The following is a 24074-nucleotide window of genomic DNA, read 5'->3' as shown; positions in this document are numbered from 1 at the left end:
CCTTTGCCTGCAGTCCAAGAAGTACTTAAACCTCCCTAACTTCTATTTCTGAATGCATTATTTTTCTTGTCTATTATTTATTTTTGATTCATATCCTACTGCTTTTCTGTTTTTTACAATCAGACATTTTTGTACCTTTATTTAACTTATGCATAAGTCCCTTTCTCCTTCACCTCCCCTATTTATTATTTCCACTGTTGTCTTTCTTTTTTCAATTGTTGCATTGATAAGTATTTCTATGATTGTACTACTTTTGCATAAATAAGCTTTCTTTTAAACTTAAAAGGATTGGAAAAGGGACTGACTTGTGTTTGGGCCCAGGGTTTGCCATATATCTGTGGGCTATACTCCACAACCACAAAGAAGCCAACACATTTTTAAAACGTCGCATAATTCCCCTCCTCTGTAAAGAGCCCTAACTCTATTAATATTTACGTGCACTATATGTTTACTGCTACTTGGCTGAATGTATATTCTAATTTACGACAATAAATAATTAAATACAAATGGACATTGTTATGTACTGTTATAAAATGCAATAAAAATCAACAATTACAATCTGTATTGGGCATACCCATTATCAATAGGCTGTATGTTATCGATATACAATTTATATTTCTAGATACATGGCATACATCAGCTCAGCATTTGTAGATCCGTTGAGCAAAGAGATGCGAGTTTACTCCCGCATCATGTCCATCATTCGGAGAGTGCGCGTGCTTCTGCCATGGTTAACATGACTGAGTGCACTGGGCGGTATCAGTGTGAGCACGCGCATAGGGCTAGAAGTGGCTTGAACGGGTTTACTGTGAATAACAAGGTGTACAGACATGATTGGATCTGAGCTGCGCATAATACGCCCCTGGCCTTCCAAGCTCACAACTCAAAGTAATAAAACAACATTCTTTACTCACAGCTGTTTGCCAAGATGCTTCACTCGTGACATGCTGCAGGGCGATCATTTATTTCTGGTGATGGATGCCTTCCTCGCGACCTTCCCCTAATTTGCATTTCAGGGTCTATATCTAGAGAGATCTCTACCCCAGTCTCACTCACTGAGTGTGAGAGAGCACACAGCAGAGATCAGCAGGCAGAGGTGAGACCTGACACCATCACTCACTGAGTGCGGGAGATCCCTCCTGAGCTCACATGCGGGACTGGACCCCGAGTCATTAAACTAAAGGTAAGCCGAAGGCATGCCCATGGCCACCGGGTTAGGTTTCTCTGTTTAACAAACCCTTCTGGAAAACTCATGCACGAGAGTTGAGTGAAGATGTTTGGGGGTGTTCTTCCTCATGCAGACGCCTTACCCCGCAGTCCTCAGGTCTCTCTGTGAGATTTTCTGCTTCTGAGCCACCCTCCAGCTCACACCATCTATGAATACTCATTTAATTCTCTCTCCAATGTTCGTGTCCCACAGTCACACGCTCATCTGCTTGGGATTGCTTTGAAGAGTGAGATGTGCGGGGGTCACTCCGCCATGGTACCCACTGTCATCTTCTATGCAACGCCGTTATGGTCTCGGCTGGCCCGTACCCCCTGACACTGTCCCATGTCACTAGTAAATCTGTGGTGAGAAGGGCCGGGCGCCATCTTGAGGCCTGCCTCACATTCCCGTCCAGACGCAAAGCACTTCATTGCACAGCACTTCCACTGAAGTGTAACCCTGTCAACGTGTGACGACATGACAGCGGCTTCTGCGTCACATAACTAGCCTGGTGAGAAATGATGGAAGGTGGGAGTGACGTCCGCACCACTTCCGGTGCTGTTGCTCAGCAAGCCTCTGCTGAGCTAGTCCTTGTGAGATGCTTCTCCTAGTAACGCCCAGCAGTGCCCAGACACAAAGTGCTGCTCTGTCTCCACCATCGGTATTCTAGGCAGTTCTGTTAGAGTGCAGGTAACAGGCTTTTGTGGAGAGAGAGAGACCGGACTGCCGTGAATTAACAATGCTTGTTGAATTGTGCATATGAATGGATACAGCAGTGTTTACCATTTCTCAGCGCTGTAAGTAGTGGTGAAGCCACCCCTCACTTCAGTGCTGCACAGCCCTTTACTCTCTCTCCGAGGTCAAGAAAGAGAATCCAGACCCTGAACTTCGGGACAACGTCAGCCTATCTGAAATTAGATTTCTAAAGCGCCCACATATATATCCACGGGTCTTTTGGCGCAATGGTTAAGGAAGTAAGAATTAGAAATCTTATGAAAATGACGTGAAACAGGACACTTTTATTGCTCAGTTCCACAGAATCCCATAGCTGAAGGGCGAGTGCGAAAAGGCCTTAACACAAGCTGCCCATCCCAAGAGAGAGTGTAAGAGACACGGGGGCTTTCAAGGGAGCGGTGTGATCCTCGGCAGGGCCGACTTAAAGGCAGTGCGCCCAGTGCCACCGCGCCGGGCGCCGACCACGAGGGATGTCGAGTGTTCATATATATTATTTACGCACTGAAGCGTTCTTTGCCGTCTTCTTCAGGCAACAATAAAAGTGTCAAGATGCCTCTGGTGATGAATGTTCCTGCTGGAGAGATCGGAGATGTGTCCAGTGGAAGGGTTGACTCTTAATGAAGCAGCTCAGATTTACAGACACATGATTCATTGTCTCTGTATGATGTGTGTGTGATGAGCAGACATCAGAAAAGGGGAAAGACAAACTGACGAAGGATGATGAAAGGCCAATAAAACAATGGGCAACAGTGAGGAAAGGTCAGTCGGTGGGCACCTACTGCGAGCACGAAAGAAAACATAGGAGTGCAGTCATTCAAAGAGCTATTTAAATGATGGCATAGAGAATCCGAGTGAAACAAGGGATCGAAGGCAGAGCAGAGGGAGATTGTTGGGTGCCCTGGGGTCCCCCCAGATATTGATGGTGGACGGCAGAGTTCCTTATTTGTGCGGCCATGCTTTGTGAGAGTCTCCGGAGCGGTGCACCTGTGTGGAAAACCGCGGGTGTTGTTAGCTTGGCCAGCAGATGTGTGAGGGGCTGGCTTGGCTTACGTTTGATGAGGAGATAAGAGCTAGAGAACGCGCTGAGGCTTTGTATGAGTAGCACTATGACAAAAAAACGCTTGTGAATGATACCGCGTGGTTTTAGAGACTCGAGGGGCACCGTTGGGTGAGTGGCAGTGAGGGAATTCATGAACAAGTGATCCAAAGCTGGCCTTGGTGCTCAGAGACGGTGGGAGGGATGAAATCTACAGATGTTTGGGGCGGGGCAGGGGATGATTCAAGAAGGCATCTGGTCCCTTTACACAAGACATGGAAGCATCCTCTGGCATGGATGCCAGGCTGTTCAAGTTGTGCCCGTGTAGGGCTTGCTATGTCGAAATGGGGGCTGAATTGCTGAATCTAGTGGACTGAGTTTGAATTAAATTAAGTTCTTGTATCATACCATTATTTATAACTAAGTCTAGGCAGTGCTTAATTTGTAAAAAAATAAGTGCCAGTGCCCTCGTCAGGAGGCCATTGCCGCTTTCAGCATCTGTTGCCCCTGCCAGCGCGGTCAATGACGCTGCCAACACAACTACTAACCATCACATGCCTAGAAGTTAGACAATTAAGCCTTTTCCAGTCTCCCACACCTGTAAGAATGTCTTGGGTGGCCGGAACAAGTAATTGGTAATGCAAATTTACTTAATAAACAACCGTTATCGTGCTCATCTCCAAATTAGATAAATGTGTGTAATAAATGCCGGACTTGACAACTAAATGCCGGTGGCGAGCACCAGAAACCACCAGCTCAAATTAAGCACTGAGTCTAGGGCATTGCAATAATCAATCTGGAACAAATCAAAGCAGACATGCTTGCTCTTCCACCTTCAGGAAAAAGGAAGAGAAGGATAGGCGTAAGTTTACACATCTGATAAGTTCAGTAAGAGGACATTTTTATTTTTTATTTAAGCAATTTGTTGAGCGCACAAATACCCGAGGGTGTCTTGGCGCTGTGAACGGCTGAGTGGGGCGGACTAGGGACAGTGGTTTTTTGATTGAACAGGCTGTATGTCTATTTTGGCTCCAAAACTGTGCTGATGGAGAGGTTTCCATCCCTATCACAACTTATGTTTTGTCCAGGCTGGTCCCATGCCAGTTTTTATTTATCCATTCCTTAACATTGCAGAGATACCAATTTAATGATGCTGAGATCGACCGGGCATCCATTAAATTAAAAATCAATGGAGTGTCATCGGCATAGGCGTAGAAATAGACCCAAAGCTGCTGATCAGAAATGTCAGTGGTTGTACATATTTAACATAGATAAGGGGAACGTTTGAGTCGTGAAGGTTGCAATCGCGATGAAAGAGGAAACCCATTCTAAAACCGTACCGCACAGCCCACAAATGGTAAGCCGGTCAATTCATCATTATTGTCTGATCAGATGATTAAATCTATCAACAAAATACAACACACACACATTTTTAACACCCCTAAGAACACATACAAGGACATTTATCAGAAATCACCAAATAAATAAATAAAAAATAAAATACATTTTCATTAATATTTGAAAACACTCTGTGAAAACATTTGGAGGACAAAGAAAGTAAAAACAAATAACTCAAATGCTTATTATACATTGCTATTATCTGGCCTCCACATCAACTTAAGTCTTACCAGCCATTCTTTACACAGAACTTCAGAAGCGCAGAACACAATCACCATCCTTGGACCAGTTTAACCTTTCTGGCAAAAGAACAATACATGCTCCTCTGACTCTACTGTCAAGCCTCATAAAGAGTGTAACGGAGAGTTGGTAGAAGACGAAGGCCATGAAGATGCAAAACACCATATCTAAATTTCAGGGACAAGGATCTAGCAAGTGGTGAAGTAACATCATTTAAATATTCTCTGCAGTTAAAAGCAGCTTCATGTTGCAAGAATACCTGCGACAAGGTGCCTAGTGCTGCAGCTGGGTCCCTCCTTTCCATAAATATTCCCCAGTTTCTGGACGTCTCTCTGGTGGGCCAGTGGAAGAAGGATTTTACCTCTTAGGCTGAGGTCTACCAGGGTCTTCTTAATGTAGCTAAACCGAAGGACCTTTACAGATCAATGTAGGACAATAATATCTTGCAACACATTCCTGAATGCAGTGAGCCAAGTGCCGGTGCAAACACAAAGCCAGTATAATAAGGGCCTCAGATTGGTAAGCTCTACGATAGGTTTTAATGCAGGATCTAATTAAAGTAGGAACAAAGGGATATTCTAATTTCTGGTCAAGATTCATCAAGGACCATATAAATTCTCTTCCGTCCCTAAATTTTAAACATCACAGTGACCCCAAAATACAGCTCCGTTAAAAGCAGTGTTTATCACTTGAACATTATACATTTCTATTGCAGGGAGATGGGATGTGAAGAGATGTGATTGGTAAATCCAGTGCTTTAAATGGGCCGGTACTCACCGGTACTGAGTACCGGCACTTATTTTTTCCCCCTCCAAGAGTACCGGCACTTCTCCGTTATTAAATAGAGTACCGGTACTCACTGTCACACAAAATCATGTGAGCATGCATCGCATTTCTACACTGCGGCGCATGCTCACATATTGGTGATTTCACAAGGAGAGCAGTGACGCCATGGAGCCAAATCAGAGCAACGTGTGACCCAGGCGCGCAACGCCCATTGGACTCAAAGGCCTTCGCCCCCCCATCCCCCCTCGTGTGTTGCAGCCCGGGATGAGACAGTCTCCCCGGGTACAAACACAGCCGCACCCGAGTACTTCACAGGTCTTTAAAAGACCTTTTGCTCGTTAACGAGGCTTTGATGTTTTTCACCCCTTAGAGCCCCTGCACCTCCACTCTACCTTTTGCTTGAAGAATCAAACCCCCCACCCCACATGAAATTTGACTCTAGTTGTGCCTCAGGTGTGACCTCCCCTCCCCCCCCCCCCGCCAGGAAGCTATGCGGCGGGAAGAAAGGGAAGCTCTTTAAAAATCCCAATTTGCTCTGGCTTTCCCTTTCTTCCGTGCGTAAAAGACGGAGAGGACAGCATAGAAGCTGGCGGGTGAAAAAGGGGACAACTGAGGAGAGCTTTCAGAAGTGAAGGGGAGTAAGCACAGTCAGCTAAATAAATCGAGGGGTTATCTGAAAAAGAAGAAAGGGGCAAGCAACGATATTTGAGAATACACTGCGGGCGTGGGGCAGTGGCAGGGCCGGCTTTAGGGCGGTGCGACCGGTGCCTCCGCACCAGGTGCTGGCTTCCTGGGGGCGCCGCGTTTGAAAGTTTATTAAGCTTTTGAAGCACCTGCTGCAGCGTTTCTTTCCCGGCAGTTACCAGGCCTCACATAAATGTCATGCAAACTCGTGTGATTAATTCTCTTCCTGGAGAGAGATCAGCGTTTTGTATAGTTGAGGTTTTGACTTAGGTGAAATTAGTGCAGAGGGTTAATATGCCTTCTGCAAAGAACTTGTATCAAGTAGATTACAGAGTGCATATGATGTAAACAGATCAGCAGGTTACTGCTTTAAAAGAGGCATCCTTTTGTTACTTACAATTTATAACTTGAAGTCATAATATACAACAGTGAGCTATTAACTTTCATCCCAGAACTGCATAAACACTGCAAAGTATACATTATTAGAACATTGATTAATGTTGCAAAAAGGGTTAATTTGGCTAGAAATCGATTCTGATTATTAAAGAAAACTCCCAACTATGCTGTTTCTTTTTCGACTCTGAGTTTGTGCTTCTTCGCACCAAGCACTCTTAAACTATACTGCCTACCAGTATGGGTGACATGTGACTCCTACACTTTCAGTCCTTTGGCTTAAGTAACATTTCCTATACACTGATTTACACTTGTATGATTGATTGTCTCTGTGTACTGTGTGTGTGTGATGCAAAGTGCTCGGACACCCTACACTGGTATGAGTGGCGCTATATAACTAATTCAATGCATCTGAGAGAGTGTGGTTATGGTGACTTGGTCACTGTTAAAGGGTGCTAGTGAGAGAATCCGTGGTGGAGCTGGTCATTGAGGGGGGGGCGCCAACAAACATTGTCGCACAGGGCGCCACCAGCACTAAAGCCGGCCCTGGGAAGTGGGTTTAAAATAAAGCACCTGTGGAGGAGATGGGGATCATCTGATGAGAGTCGGGGTGGGTAGGTGTCCCAAGAAAGCCAAGGCTTTCGAGAATGACACAGGTCGGTGGAAGGGGCCTGTTGTGTGAGGACAGAGCGACAGCTACAGTGGCAGAGACTGGTATTTTAAATGGGGGAGGGGTATCCCAGAAAAGCAAGAGAAGGAATTTGATGAGATGAACAAGGGGACATTTAAGATGAAAGGTGGCGTGACCAGCTGAAAAAAGAGAAAATGTAAAGAGACAAATGGGGCATCGGAGGGGACATGGGGCTAAATAAGTACGGGCTAGGGACATCAGAGGGTAGAGGTAGGAGAGAATCTCGTCATCCAAAAGAGTGTTATCTAAAGCGGGGGCGGCAGCTGATTAGAAAAATAATTTTGAGGGGACAGTGGTATTTTTAAGTCGTGTTTTTTTTTTAGCAGCTAATATAAAGTTTACCATAATGTGACTCATTTTTTTGTAACAAAGTTAAACAATGAAAGGCTCAACAAACAATCATAAGAATTCAGATCGCATACTTGGAGGAAGAATGGATTTATCAAAATACTTAAACACAGTATAGACCTTACTAGGGCACACTGGAAGGGGAAGAATAATGTGCACAGAGTTAAAAATGCGCATTTACCAGAAAACATTGAATGTAGCTAACAATATAAGCATTCAAACACGACCAAGACATGACATCCCGTCGCTTGGTGAACGTTTCTCATTCATTTCTATGATGTAAGATCACACTTTGAATTGCTTCCAGAATGCTTGTGTCTGATATCAAGCATTTTGTCAGAAACGAGGCCTATTCCAGATTGTCAAGTGCACTATTTTGCTGTCATACACATGCTCAGTCACACTTTTTGGTATTTCTTTGTTGTTTAAACCATATAAGTGCTACTCTCCAAACAAAAGTGCTTCGACACCCCATCAGGGGTAACAAGCGCTATATAAATGCAAACCTTTTTCCCTCTTCTATCTCTCTGCTATCCTTCTGAATCCAAATAACTGACTAACCTATCCACCACTCAAATTACTTTCAGATTTTCACTATACTAATTCAACACTAATCCTTCCTGGGTTCCGGAGTAGTGCACTACTCGCCGAAAAAGCGCTTCGACGCCTCGTCAGGGGTAGTAAGCACTATATAAATGCAAATACAATACAATACAATACCTTCAGTGTGGGTGGATTTGGCCAACTTCTACAAGCCCTTGATGGGAAGTGTTACAGTGGTTAAGGTGTTTTCATGGGTTTCTGAATAGTGTTAAGGAGGCTAATGGGCAGAGAGTTGCCTCCATTCAGGTGGGTGAGGACCAGGGCTTCGACTGACACCGACATTTGGAAGGAAGGATGTCTGGAGGCAGAGCTGTTACCCTACTGGGACAGGCCCATATCCACTTACCTGCCACAGATGCAGAAATTACTAGATTCCCCAAACAGTGAATGTTACTGACATCCTACAAGAATCACAAACGGGGAAATTCTGTTTTATTTCTGCATGTCAAATACTCTCTGCCTTCGGGGAGGGACACTTACAGCCAGCCCTTCACCTCCTTTTATAGCGAACTGATGCGAATTCACATAACTTTCTGGGGAAAATAACTGTAGTTTTCAGCTAAATAAAGTAAAACCATCTATTTTAGGTGTGGTTTATCTTTCATTTGCTGCCTTCTTCTGGATGCACACCCAGCACTCCCGCTAGAGAGTTCTGCACCCACAGAGTGCCACTAGTGTGTTGTGACAAAAGTATAATATGAAAATGGATTTCCATCCATGTAAAATTAGTGAATTGGCAAAGTCGTACACAGACTACTGTAAATATTGTCCCAAGAATGTAGTTGTCATTTCAGATGTGGCCAGAGGGCTAGATCCCTCAGGCCAGGCATGGAGCTTAAGAACCACCCACACTACTACATGCCAGGACACATATCCCCGCACTGGACGGAGGGATCAGGCAGAGAAGTCAAAAGAAGGAAGGGTCATGGTTAGCCGGGGAATCGCAGGCATGTGTTTCCTGCTGCAATGCTGTGAAGGCATCCATAAGTGTGCGGCTGTGAGCAGTAAAGAGATATGAACGAGAAGTGCCAAATGTCTGCGCCTCCCAATGCCCCTCCCAATTTCTACTTCAGCAGCTTAGAAATCTGTAGGGTTCTACTGCGCTATGAGGTGCACCAGACTGGTCATCACCAGTTGACACAACAGCTGGCTGTATCTGGTATTCATGAAAAAAGTGATCCACGTAGTAGGTGTGGGAGCACCAGGGAACCCAAAGCACCCAAGTGAGGAAGCCAAGCCTTAGATTTGAGGTGAAGGAGCAGGCAGGCCTAAGGGAAGCTTTGAGCATCAAACACATGTAGGTGCAGAGTGCCTCCCATATCACAAACCGTGGCTACAGCAGGCCTGCTGACCACCATCATCAGTGACACTGTGGTCATATGTACATGGTTATATGTGCCTCCATCCCTTTACTAGCCCCTCAGAATTTTGGACTAGATTTTGCTGGGTGGCACAGTATCTGAAAGTGAATGAAAGGGTGAAATATTATTGCTCTGTAACCCAGATAACTTTCTTCTCCCAGGATCACTAGCATGACAACTGATGGCTTCCTTTCACCCGATGCGAGTCAGAGTTGCCTTTTAGATGTAGTCTTTTTTCCTTTAATTAATTTTCAGTAAAACAAGTCTCTGCACCTTTTAATGTTTTGTTTAATATACAGGTGCCTCTGACAAAAAGGAAAACGTGATAGTTACCTTTCAATAGTCTGTCAACTAGTACAACTTGATACATGCAAGGGCATCAACAATAAATTGCAGAGGGAAGCAATTTGTCATCATTCAAAAATTCTTGAGCCCTTCAAATGTTTTTCATTAGACCCTCCCTTAGTCCCGCCTCTAGCCCCGCCTCCTTGCCACACCCCCAGCTCGATCTGATGAGTACCTGCACTTTTTTTCACCATTTAAAGCACTGGGTAAATCTAAGGATGGCTGAGGCCCTGTGCTTTATAAGAAAGTTACTTTTTGCAATTTGTGAAATCCAAGAGTTAGTGTCAGTTAATCTGATCTCCAAGTAGTCAAACTCAGTGACTCTCTCATGAAGGCTCTCCCCCGAGCTTATTGACCCCTAGACCTTTTTGGTAAAAAAAAAACCACACAAATGTGGCCTTCTGGGCATTAACTTTCACCCTGTGTGCATCACAGAAGACAGATAACCTCTTAAGGAGGACTTCGAGTCCTTTAGACATGAGCAATGTGTTGTTTGCAGAAAGTAAGGGTGGTAACCTCTCCCGAGCCAGGCTAGGAACATTATTTTTGCAGTTGGATAACAAACTAATGCAGCTACTAATAGTTCAAATAAATAAGTTTGGAGATAGAACACAACCTTGGCAGATGCCTTTGTCAACCCTAAGTTTGCCTCTAAGTTCCCCACTTGCGCCACACCTGACTTAGGGAAAATAATTTTCATTGAATCTGTTAGACCCGGCATCCTTTGCGTGGTTTCCCCTGACTTTTTTGCCTTCTGGCCTCCTGTTTTGCTAAGTTCATTTTTGCTGGCTTTAGGACTCTGGGCGCATTACCATTGCTAACCAGTGCTAAAGCTCATGTGATCTCTCCCTAAAACATGGTAATATTGGCTTATCACAATTGGCATATTCCATTTACCCAAAGGTAACTAGTAAAGTGCACTACATGTGCCCAGGGCCTGTAAATTTAATGCTACTAGTAGGCCTGCAGCACTGACTGTGTCATCCACTTCAGTAGCCCTTCAAACATGGTTCAGGCCTGCCATTACAGAGCCTGTGCATGCTGTTTTAAACTGCCATGTAACCCTCTTGCTAGGCCCAAACCTTCTTTTGTAATGCATATAAGTCACCCCTAAGGTAGGCCTTGGGCAGCCTCAAGTGTAGGGTGCAGTGTATTTAAGAAGTTGGACATGTACTTTTAAGTTTACATGTCCAGGTAGTGAAAAATTCTTAAATTAATTTTTCAAAACTGGAAGGCCTATCCCTCCCTTAGGTTAACATTGGAAAGAGCTTGTTACACTTTATAAGAATCATTTCCAATTCGTAAAAGATAGACATTTCAAGTTTGGTGTCTCTGAACTCACAATTTAACGGGAACCGTCGTTTCCCCGCATTTTTTACTCTGCATGGCTTTACCTCACATTTTTTACTCCGCAATTACTTTTGCAACGCAGGGCTTTACACCACAAAACTGTTACAATGCATTCTCCAAAGTAATGCCCCTCTGGAGATGGAATAGTAATTCTTTGGAATGGGGAATGCGTTGATACGAATTGCGTTGTAAAGCCCTGTGTTGTGAACGTTATTGTAGAGTAAAAAATGCAGGGTAAAGCCATGCAGAGTAAAACATTCGGGGTAAAGTGTCCTATTCCAGTTTAACATCACAAATTATGGTAAATTTGGATTTTAAGTTTCAAGTCTAAAAATGCCACTTTTAGAAAGTTGGCATTTTCTTGCTTTAACCTTTCTGTGCTTTCTGCCTGTCTCTAAATCTGCGTCTTGGGTGGGTGACAGCTGGGCTTTATGCATTCCCTCCTGACAGCCACACACAAAGGGAGCTAAAGTGTGACTGGTGGACCATCAATATCCTGATAGAACATCCTGGGCAGGATGGGAGGCAGGAGCTGACACTTAAACCTGAATTGGCTGTGCCTGTCCCCATACAAAGAGCTGCATACTCCCCTGTATGTGAGTCTGGAGCCAGGGCAGGAACGTTGGGCTCTTCAAAGGCCTCTTTTTGAAGTCTCCCCCACTTCAAAGGCACAATTGGGTTTACGTACTGGACCTTTGACACCAGCACTTTAGTCCAATTCTTGACCTGAGGACATTCTGCAAGGAAGAAGGACTGCTGTGCTGCTGACAAGACTGTCACTCTGCTGGACTTTAGCTGGACTCCTGCTTTGCTCTGCCTGCCCTACTGCCTGCTACCCTCCTTGCCTTGGAGTGAGAAGGACTAGACCTGCATCTCTACATTCCCAAGTGACTCCAAGGACTTGCTGGCGTGCCTCCTGTTCTGTAGTCTCAGGGACATCAAAAACTTCAAACAACCCTGCAACATCCTCTGGACTCTGCCAGCTGTGATTCCTGCCTTTTCAAGTGGTACCAAACCAGTCTTCCTAGGCTCTTGGAAGTAGATTTTCTGGCTGTTTTCCTGAAACATCCATGCATTGTGGTTGAACAGATGCATTTCTACTCTCCACCGACACATTGCTGCCGAGTATAAAGACACTGCATCGCCAGCTGCGCGGCTCAATGACAACACATTGCCCGCATCGTAAGGGGTTCACTGACAACGCATTTCTGACTGCATGGATCAAAACTTATACATTGCCTGCCTCTGAAGGGATCAACTCTAAAGCATCGCCTCCCCTGCTCCGGCATCAGGCCTTCAACATCAACACATCATCCATCCAAAGGTACTTTTATAGCGGGACAAGGTTAGTCCTTGTATCTGACCCAAGCTCCATCGCGATTTGCATGAACATTTGGATCCAACCCGGGCAAGCATGACCATACAGCCCCAGTTGGGGCTTTATGCTTTTAAGCACTATATTTGCAGATATTCTTTAAAAATTAGTACCTCAAGTTCTACTTACTGCATTTTCGTCTATTTGGTCTTGTTTTGTTAATTAAATTAAGGTCTAATTTTTTAACCTGGTGGGGATTATTTTTCCGTGGTGTTTTCACTGTTTTACTGTTTTAAGTATTGCAGAAAATCTTTACTCATTGCCTCCTAAATTAGGCCTGTCTGCTCTATGGCAAGCTGCCAGAGCTTGAGTATAGGTTAGTTTATGGTGTCTATCTAACTTACCCTTACTCCATACTTGGACCTCTGCCAACTAGACATCCAATTTCTAACAGAGGCACACTGTTTTGTTAAAAAGATGTGAAGGGACTCTCAATTTACAAAGACTTTACATAAGTCTTTTCCTTGGCACCAGGTCATATGCCTACAGTTCTTTATTTGAAAATGACTTTAAAATATAATTATCTTTAATTTAATCTTTTGAATAATATGCAAAAGACTGATTGTCAGGTTTCTAAAAACCTTTTTAAAAATAGAAACAATCTTGGTTCTCTTCAAAGTAGGAGGAACTGGGGCAACTATGGCACTGGACATGAGATTTATGTAAGGCACCCAGATTTTGGGTTCAGAACGAAACAAGTCCAGAGGACCCTGTCCAAGCCTGGAGCCTTTCTCTCCCTCTGAGGGAGACATCATTTTACCTGTCTGGCAGGAAAAAGATGATTGTACATGCAGTATTTATTTCTTGATAGGTGTTATTGTCTTCCTGCATGGGATCTGGTGAGTGGAATGGGGTTGTGCTACAATAAAGAGATTCAAAATTGTTTGCCCAGTCTTTGGGCTGGATGTGGTGTAGGAGAATAGGATCTGCTTCACATGGGTACCCCCACTTTTTGCTGATGTTTCACTGTTTTTCGACTTTAGTCTGGCTGGGGCCCTGCCATTCAGGACCCCAGCCTAGCTGCTTCCTCTCTAAAATGGTTTACATGTACCTTAGGTACATCTCAGATTGGATTCTGGAGTGCCCTTATAAGTCCCTAGTATATGGTATACAATGTACCCAGGGCATAGGTACCCCAGAGGCCTACCAGGGGCTGAAGCATGTATTATGCCACCCCTGGGAAGCCCTCCAAAATGACACCACAGGTCTGCTACTGCAGCCTGGGTAAGGTGGTGCATGCACACCTAACTGTGGTATATGCTTATATGCTACCTATATCACTACCAATGCATACACAGATAAACCAATAAGTCACTCCTATGTCATCAGTGATATCATCAGTGATATCATTTGAGATGTCATCAGTGATGTCATGAGTGATATCACTGATCATGTCAGGAGTGATGTAATATGTGATGTCATCAGCAGTGATATGCTGGGGTGTGATTTATAGTTAGCTCAGCTAACTATAACAGCTTAATTTCTCTGGTTTGGTACGAGTGAAATATCAGCGTAACTATAACGTCCCTGAAACCTGTGTTTTTTTCAGTGAATATCTAAGGTTTTTTAAATACTAATTCCGAACTAAAACGTCTCTGAAGCCTATAGTTCTTTCAGTAAATATCTAAGGTTTTTAGATGCTGATACTAACTATAACATCCCTGAGACGTGTTTTTTCCATTGAATTTCTAAGGTTTTTTAAATGCTAATTTCTAACTATGCCTACAATGATAGGACATGTACAGAAAGAGGAAGCAAGGAGCAGAAAGAAGCAAAATAGGTGAAGATAGAGCTAAGAGAAATACAGAAAAAAGCAAGAGAGATGCACAAGGAGGGAAGAAGGGTACAGAAAGAGGAAAGAGAGGTGCAGAAAGAAACAAGAGAGGTGCAGAGAGAAGCAAGAGAAGTGCAGAAAGAAGCAACAGAAGTGCAAAAGAGGCAAGAGGGGTGCAGAAAGAGGCAAGAGAAGTGCACAAAGAAGCAGAAGAGGTGCAGAAAGAGGCAAGAGAGGTGCAGAAACAGGCAGGAGAGGTGCACAAAGGGGGAACAAAGGTGTAGATAGAGGCAGCAGAGGTGTAGACAAATTCAAGAGAATTCCAGAAAGAGGCAAGTGAGGTGCAGAAAGATGCAAGAGAGGGGCCGGAAGAGGCTAGAGATGTGTAGAAAAAAGCAAATGAGGTGCATAAACTGGCAAGAGGAGTGCAGAAAGAGCCACAAGAAGTACAGGAAGAAGCAACAGAGATACATAAGTATGCAAGGGAACTACAGAAAGAGGCAAGAGATTGCAGAAACAGGCAAGAGAGGTGCAGAAAGAGTAAAGAGGGGTGCAGAGAGAGGCAAGAGGGGTACAGAAACAAGCAAGAGAGCTGCGGAAAAAAGCAAGAGAAGTGCAGAAAAAACAACAGAGGTACAGAAAGAGGCAAGAGAACTGAAGAAAGAGGCAAGAGGGATGCAGAAAGAAACAAGAGAAGTGTAGAAAGAACCAACAGAGGAGCAGAAAGAGGCAAAAGGGATGAATAAAGAGGCAAGAGAAGTGCAGAAAAAAGCAACAGAAATCCAGAAAGATGCAAGAGACGTGCAGAAAGAAGCAAGAGAGGTGAAGAAAGAGGCAAGGAAGGTGCAGAAAGATGGAATAGAGGTACAGTAAGAGGCAGTAGGGGTGCAGGAAGAACCAAAAGAGGTGCAGAAAAAAGCAAGAGAAGTGCAGAAATAACCAACTGAGGTGCAGAAAGAAGCAGCAGAGGTGCAAAATGAAGCAAGAGAAGTGATGTAAGAGACAAGAGATTTGTTGAAAGAAACAAGAGAGGTATAGAAAAAAGCAAGAGAACTACAGAAAGAGGCAGGTGAGGTGCATAAAGAGGCAAGGGAGGTGCAGAAAGAAGCAAGTGAGATGCAAAAACATGCAAGAGAGGTGCAGAAAGAGTCAAATGAGATACAGAAAGAAGTAACAGAGGTGCAGAAGGAGGCAAGATAACTGCAGTAAGAGACAAGAAGGTTGCAGAAACAGGCAAGAGAGGTGGAGAAAGAGGGAACAGGGGTGCAGAAAGAGACAAGAGAGGCGCAGAAACAGGCAACAGAGGTACAGAAAGGCAGAAATTGGGTGCAGAAAGAGGCAAGAGGGATGGAGAAATGTATAAGGGTCGGTGCAGAAAGATCCAACAGCAGTTCAGAAGGAACCAACAAAGGTGCAGAAAGAGGCAAGAGTTGTGCATAAAGATGCAATAGAGGTTCAGAAAGAAGCAATAGAGGTGCAGAAAGAAGCAAGAGAATTGCAGGAAGAAGCATCTGAGGTGCAGAAAGAGGCAGGCGAGGTGCCGAAAGAGGCAAGAGAAGTGCAGAAAGGAGCAACGAAAATGCATGAATATGCAAGAGAGGTACAGAAAGAGTCAAGAGAGGAGAAGAAAGAGGGAAGAGAGTTGCAATAAGAGGCAAGAGGGCTGCATAAAGAAGCAAGAGGTGCAGAAAGAGGCAATAGAGATACAGAAAGAAGCACAAGAAGTGCAGAAAGAAGCAACAGGGTTACAGAAACTTGCAAGATGGGTTCAGAAAGAGTCAAGAGAAGTGCAGAAAGAAAAAACAGAAATGCAGAAAGAGTCAAGAGAAGTGCAGAAAGAGGGAAAACAAGTGCAGAATCAGGCAGGAGAGGTGCAGAAAGAGGGAACAGGGGTGCAGAAAGAAGCAAAACAGGTGCAAAAAGAGGGAAGAGGGGTGCATAGAAGCAAGAGGGGTGCATAAAGAGACAAGAGGGGTGCAAAAAAAGCAACAGAGGTGCAGAAACAGGCAAGAGAGGAGCAGAAATAGTCACAAGAAGTACAGAAAGAGCCAGAGGGGTACAGAAAACAGCAAGAGGAGTGCAGAAATAAGCAGAGGTGCAGAAAGAGGCAAGAGAGGTACAGAAACAGGCAAGAGAAGTGCAAAAAGAGACAAAAGAAGTGCTGAAAGAAGCAACAGAGATCCAGAAAGAAGCAAGAGAAATGCAGAAAGAACCAACAGAGGAGCAGAAAGAGGCAAGAGGGGTGCAGAAAGAGGCAAGAGAAGTGCAGAAAGAGGGAAAGGGGTGCAGAAAGAGGCAATAGGGGTCCAAAAAGAAGTAAGAGAAGTGCAGAAAGAACCAACAGAGGAGCAGAAAGAGGCAAAAGGGGTGAATAAAGAGGCAAGAGAAGTGCAGAAAAAAGCAACGGAAACACTGAAAGATGCAAGAGATGTGCAGAAAGAGGCAAGAGAGGTGCAGAAAGAAGCAAGAGAATCGCAGGAAGAAGCAACTGAGGTGCAGAAAGAGGCAGGCGAGGTGCAGAAAGAGGCTGAGAAGTGCAGAAAGGAGCAACACAAATGCATAAATATGCAAGAGAGGTACAGAAAGAGTCAAGAGAGGAGAAGAAAGAGGGAAGAGAGTTGCAATAGGAGGCAAGAGGGCTGCAGAAAGAAGCAAGAGGTGCAGAAAGAAGCAATAGAGATACAGAAAGAAGCACAAGAAGTGCAGAAAGAAGAAACAGGGTTGCAGAAACTTGCAAGATGGGTTCAGAAAGAGTCAAGAGAAGTGCAGAAAGAAGAAACAGAAATGCAGAAAGAGTCAAGAGAAGTGCAGAAAGAGGGAAAACAAGTGCAGAATCAGGCAGGAGAGGTACAGAAAGAGGGAACAGGGGTGCAGAAAGAAACGAAACAAGTGCAAAAAGAGGCAAGGGGGTGCATAAAGAAACAAGAGGGGTGCAGAAAAAAGCAACAGAGGTGCAGAAACAGGCAAGAGAGGAGCAGAAATAGTCACAAGAAGTACAGAAAGAGGCAGAAGGGTACAGAAAACGGCAAGAGGAGTGCAGAAATAAGCAGAGGTGCAGAAAGAGGCAAGAGAGGTACAGAAACAGGCAAGAGAAGTGCAAAAAGAGACAATAGAAGTGCTGAAAGAAGCAACAGAGGTCCAGAAAGAAGCAAGAGAAATGCAGAAAGAGGCAAGAGGGGTGCAGAAAGAGGCAAGAGAGGTGCTGAAAGAGGGAAAGGGGTGCAGAAAGAGGCAATAGGGGTCAAAAAAGAAGCAAGAGAAGTGCAGAAAGAACCAACAGAGGAGCAGAAAGAGGCAAAAGGGGTGAATAAAGAGGCAAGAGAAGTGCAGAAAAAAAGCAACAGAAACACTGAAAGATGCAAGAGAGGTGCAGAAAGAGGCAAGAGGGGTGCAGAAAAAGACAAGAGGGGTGCATAAAGAAGCAACAGGGGTGCAGAAATAAGCAGCAGAGGTACAGAAAGAGGCAAGAGAGGTGCGGAAACTGTCAAGAGAAGCGCAGAAAGAGACAAGAGAAGTGCTGAAATAAGAAACAGAGGTGCAAAATGAAGCAAGAGAAGTGATGTAAGAGACATGAGATTTGTAGAAAGAAACAAGAGGAGGGCAGAAAAAAGCAAGAGAAGTGCAGAAAGAGGCAGGTGAGGTGCATAAAGAGGCAAGGGAGGTACAGAAAGAGGCAAGTGAGATGGAAGAACATGCAAAAGGGGTGCAGAAGGAGTCAAAAGAAATACAGAAAGAAGTAACAGAGGTGCAGAAGGAGGCAAGAGAACTGCAGTAAGAGACAAGAAGGTTGCAGAAACAGGAAAAAGAGGTGGAGAAAGAGGGAACAGGGATGCAGAAAGAGGCAAGAGAGGTGCAGAAACAGGCAGGAGAGGTGCACAAGAGTCAACAGGGGTGCAGAAATAGGCAACAGAAGTATAGAAAGAAGCAAAAGAAGTGCAGAAAGAGGCAACTGAGGTGCAGAAAGATGCAAGAGAGGTGCAGAAGGAGGCAAGAGACATGCAGAAAGAGGAAAATGAGGTGCAGAAACAAGCAAGAGAGCTGCAGATAAAAGCAAGAGAAGTACAGAAAGAAGCAAGAGTGGTGCAGAAAGAAGGGAAGTGCAGAAAGTGGAAGAGATTAGCAAAAGAGGCAAGAGAATTGTAGAAAAATAAAGAAAGGTGCAGATGGAAGCAAGAGAAATGCAGAAAGTGGTGAGAGAGGTGCAGAAATAAGCAAAGGTGGTCTGCACAACATTATTACCAATAACAGGTGACCATTCCATGTTTGCAACGCCTTCCAACATGCTGTACCACTTGTCGCTGCATTTTTGGTAACGTTTGAGCTATAAACCAAGTTTGTTTTGTTCAAATCTCCAGATTATGCAGCAGATGATGGATTATGTGGCAAATGCAGAAAATGTATAATTATGCAAAAATCGGTGAAGCCGAACAGTTGCATAATTCCAGTGGCCCTGCTCATACCTATAAGTAGGTCCAGAAGTGCTCCTCAGTGGTTCCTTCTTTTTTGTCCCATTGAGTTTATAGTTTAGCTTCTATGGAAATGAGGAAGACTAAACCTGAGGTTTCCACTCCATAACACAGACTACCATACCACATAATTACTCTCCATAACACATAATTCCACTCTACATAATTCCTATACACTAAATACCACATACATTCTATACACATAATTTTACTGCACAACTTACCTCATAATACCACTACACACAATGTTCATCCACTTCACTCCAAAAAACATTAGTAAAAAAACTGTTATATTTACAACACCAATAGCTCTAACTCTCGCAAATGCAAGACCTATTGCATGGCAAATGCTTCATTAACTAGTAGTCGCATTTGCAGAGTGGTGGAGAAAGAGGGCTGGGCATCTGATCGGCGCTCAGGAATTCTGCTTTGTAGGACTTACAGGAGGTCCCAGGAGGGCTTCCTGGCCCCCAAAGTCCCTCAGGAGTTTAGTGGACTTCATCCCCCAACCAGTAGTGTGCCAGGAGGCACGTTGCAGAGTGGTGGAGAAAGGGGGCGTGGCCTCCGAAGACCTCTTAGCAATCCCACTATATGGGACTTACTGGAGGTAACAGGAAGGGTAGTTGGCCCCCAAGGATATCCTTGGGGGCCACCTACTCCTCATATTACCTACTGTAAGTCCCACATGGAAGGATTGCTATGTTCTCATAGCAGGCCTCGCCCCCTTTGCCCAACACTCTGCAAATGCACTCCCTGGCATGCTCTTGGGTGGGGATTGAAGTCCCCTTAGCTACTGGGGGTCCTTAGGGGTCAACTAGCCTACCCTACCTGTTACCTCCAGTAAGCCCCACAGAGTGGGACTGCTGGAGGTGGACACAGGCCACGCCCCTTTTGTCCACCACTCTGCAAACATGCTTTCTGGTACACCCTTAGTTGGGGGCCAACTAGTCCTCCTGTTACCTCCAGTAAGCCCCACATAGCTGGACTGCTGAGAGTGGTCAGAGGCCACGCCCCCTTTTTACACCACTCTGCAATTGTGCCTCCTGTTGCACGGCTGCTTTGGGGATGTTGTCCACTTTAGTCCTGAGGTCTTCAGGACACAAGTTGACTTCATCTCCCCACTAGCACTGCACCAAGAGGGGCGTTTGCAGAGTGTTGTAAAAAGAGGCATGGCCTCAGACCACCTCTTAGCAATCCCACTGTGTGGGGCTTACTGGAACGTTAAGGTTGAAGGGGAATTAATCCCCCAACCCAGAATGTGCCAGAAGGCACTTTGTAGAGTGGTGCAGGTAAGGGGCAAGGCCTTCGGCGAGTTGCCTTTTTTTTTTTGTATTTTAGGAAGGAGAGCTGTGTGTACTTAATACCTTTAACCCTTTTGGACACTGGGGACCCATTCCCCAGGCCTGAGCCATTTAAAAAAAATATAATATTGATTAAAAAGGAGAGGGGCACGGGGCCTCCCTCCTCAGGCCAATTTCGGCCCCAAAGACACCATTCCCCGGGGCCCGGCAAAAAAAGATTTGCAGCTCACTTTCCCCAAAAGTAATTCTGTTTTGATTCATGGAAGTGGGAGCAGTTTTTCATTTCTCACTTCCATGAAGCAAAGCACGTGTTTGCTATGGCAGGGCGGGAGCATAGCAAACTGCAATGTCCCGGGTGTTGGCACCCCGGGACATTGCTGGAGCTGGCCCTGGGGGGTGGCGGTCCACTGTGCCAAGGATGGATCCTGGAGGGGGGCCACATGGGGTTTGGGTCACCAGGGCTGTGTGGAGGGGCAGGACCCCCACACCTTTTAGTTTTGTTAAAAGCCCCAAGGAGATGGTAGTCCCTGGGAATGTGGGAGGGTGTGAGGCCCCCCGCTTTGAAATATTGAAGCCCTGGGGAGGGGGCAGTCCCTGGGGCAATGTGGGGGGACAGGAGCCCCCCACACTTTTTTAATTTAAAAAAAAGCCCCAGGGAGGTGACGGACCCTGTCACAGCATAGGGAGGCAGGAGCCCCCCTCCACGCATTTTATTTTATAAAAAAGCCCTGGGGATGTGGCGGTCCCAGGGGCTGCGGGCTACATCCCGGGATCTGGCCCATCCAGGGACTTAAAACAAATGGAGCACAGGAGTCTACTCTTTGTTTTTAAAAGTTTTCTGCCGGCTATGTGGACCATACGCAAATCCCACCAATTTTCTTTTTTAAATATGCTTTATTTGGCCCTAGGGGTCCCTCTGGGACCCCCAGAGCAAGCCTAGGGGGTCAGGGTGTTTCTACCCTGCCCCCTTTTCTTGTTTATTTGCCTTTTTCCTTGTGAATCAGTTCCACTGAGTCACAAGATGGCTGCCAACACTTCCTGGTTTGAAGTGTTGGCAGCCAATCAGAGTCAAGCTCGTACTCAAGAGGGTTCACGGATCCACCGCGGTCACCAGATATCTATATTTTTATGTATGAATGTATCAGGAACAACTGAACAGATTTACACCATTTGTAGCATGCACTCTGGACCAAGAGTCAACCTTTTGCTAAATTAGGTGTAATTTCGTTCAGCTATTCAGGCTGTGGCTGCAACACAATTTTTCTCTGGAAATTAACATTGAGAAAGAGCGTTTTGGGACAGCCTTTTCTTTTGGTCCCCGTTTGACGAATCACCCCGAAACTTTCATGAGAGAAGCTGACCTGAGCGGGCCATTAGTTTTGAAAATTTTGTGAAGATTAGTCAAACGGTACCAAAGATATTGGCAAATCAAAAAATGCTTTTCCTATGGAAACTAGGTCCTAACTAAAACTACCTACTATACATATATATATTCAGTGAAAAAAAACATAGGCACTTTATAGTTAGAAATTAGCATTAAACAAACCTTAGAAATTTACAGAAAAAACCATAGGTTTCAGGGACGTTATAGTTATTTGGACATTTCACTCGTACAAAACCATAGAACTTCTACCTCTGCCGTTATAGTTAGTCCAGCTAGCTATAACTCACACCCCTGCAATGCACTACTGATGATCTCACACATTACATCATCCATGACATGGTCAGTGACATCACTGATGACTTCACTGATGACATCTCAATTACATCACTGATGACATCACTGTGAAAATCTGATGCACCTCCTCACACTCTAATATAACCTTTGATACACCTACTGTAAAATACAGACTACCATTTTCAAAACCATCAACACACCAATTCTTGTTACTACATATGCACTCACTAATTCCTAGGTCTACACACACACTTCCACTCATTCACCCATACAATCACTCATACATGCAGTCACTCATCAATGCCACATTATCATATGAACTCATATACCTATACAGACACTCACACACCACCACTCAACCAGAGTTACTCATACACATAGTCAGTCATGCACACAAAATCACGTATTCAAACAGAAAAAAACACATATTTACTCTCTTATACAATCACTGATAAAAGTACACACTCATCCATACAGCCACTCTCACAATCACTGACTCTCATGTCATTTATATGCTCTAACTCTCACATACACTGCCTTTTACATATGTAGTTACTTGTACATGTACCACTGAGACATCCATTCACTCACAAACACACCTATACACACACTCACCCACCCATACAGCTGTTTCCACATGCACTCTTGAACCCATTCACCCAGTGAATCAACCACTCAAACATCTAGGCACACAGCTCCCATACACTCACCCACCCACACACTCAGGCACCCATACAAATACCCAGGCAACCAATCGATAACCCATATAGACACTCAAGTAGCTACTGACCAACCCATGCAGCAGCTTATATAACAACAGACAGACTGATACAGACATTCACACAGTTTAGTCACTAACCGATGCATTCAGTAAGACACATGCAATCACTCACTTAAACAGTCAGTCACGCACCTACTAAATCCTCCATCCAGACACTTATACACCCACTCATTCTTCAATACACCATGGCATATATATAAAACATATTTAGACTTTATAGAAACACACAGTCACTGGATGATGTCATCAGTGATTTCATTTGAGATGTTAAGAAATTGAGGGAAAGTCTGTAAGGGATGAGTACTGTGATGAAAGAAAGTGCAAATAATTTTAATTTTGTTGCGGTCCAGCTGGACACTTGCAGGATCATGAAAATTAGAAAAGGGTAGGTGATCTATCTAAATGCTCTACTTTTCACATCTGTCACTGTAGGGAGGAGGGTCCATGGAAAGGCAAGTCCTTTATTAAACCTTAACTGACATGGCTACCACCTTTTGGAAGAGGTCTTATTTGGAGAGGGCAATCTCTCCACCCAGCCTACTATGCATGCCTGTTGCCAGGAGGAGAGCTGTCAGTGGAGAGGCCACTAACTTTCACTATGCAGATTTTATGCACTGGGAATAGATGTCAATGGAGAGGTCATTTCTTCCTCATAACCTACTATGCACACTCGTCATCCAAGAGAGAGGTGTCAGCGGAGACACACCCTACTACTCACACAGGTCAACCTGGGTAGACATATTAGTGGAGGGGTGAGTCTCTCCTCACATCCTGCTATCCACACTGGTCACCATAGGGAGAGGTGTCAAGAGAGAAGCTTGTATCTTCCCACACCCTACTACACATGACTGTAACTATGCGGAGTGGTCTCAGTGGAGAGTCCATTAACTGCTCACATCCCATCGAGCACACTTGGCACCCTTTGGAAGAGGCCTCAACAGAAAGACTTCTCCCTCCTCACACCCTACAATGCTCACATATCACTATAGAGAAAGGTTTCACTTTTCTATGCCCACCTGTTATCCTGGGTGAGATTTCAGGAGAGACAGTACTTTCTCCTCAGACCCTGCTACACAAAATTGTCACCCTGGGAAGAGGAGTTATCTGAGAACACAGTCTCTCCCCACAGACTACTACACACACCTTTCACACTAGGGATAGGTCTCAGTGGAGAGGCCACTTCCTCCTCACAGCCTACTACACATGGCTGTTACTTTGGGGAGAGGCCAGTCTTTCCTCACACTCTGCTGTGCATGCTTGTCACCCTGGGGAGATGATTTAGGGGAGAGGCTTCTCCTTTCCCACACTCTAACTTGCATGCCTGTTGCTATGGAGATAAGTGTTAGTGGAGAGGACAATGTCTCTTCACACACTACTATGCACAACTGTTAACCTGGGGAGAGGTCTCAGCAGAGAGGCCACTATCTTCTCACACCCTACTAAGCACAATTGTCGTCCTGGGGAGTAATGTAATTTGAGAGAGCAGTCTCTCCCCAGAGGCTAATATGCCCACCAATCACCC

At 44.8% G+C, this 24074-nt stretch overlaps 1 protein-coding gene across 1 annotated transcript in view; it reads left to right on the top strand.

Moving 5' to 3' along the window:
• The first annotated feature begins 908 nt into the window (after positions 1 to 908).
• The window catches only part of LOC146863772 (uncharacterized), a 183835-nt gene continuing 160669 nt past the window's right edge, over positions 909 to 24074 (top strand). The window contains exon 1 of the mRNA XM_085627969.1: positions 909 to 1183. The gene's annotated coding sequence lies outside the window, so the exon portion shown is untranslated. The remainder of the gene's footprint in view (positions 1184 to 24074) is intronic.

Source organism: Triturus cristatus, chromosome 2_1, assembly GCF_964204655.1.
Source record: "Triturus cristatus chromosome 2_1, aTriCri1.1, whole genome shotgun sequence".
Taxonomy (NCBI): Eukaryota; Metazoa; Chordata; class Amphibia; order Caudata; family Salamandridae; genus Triturus; species Triturus cristatus.
Note: the sequence above shows the minus strand (reverse complement) of the source record. Positions and strands in the feature narration are given on the sequence as shown.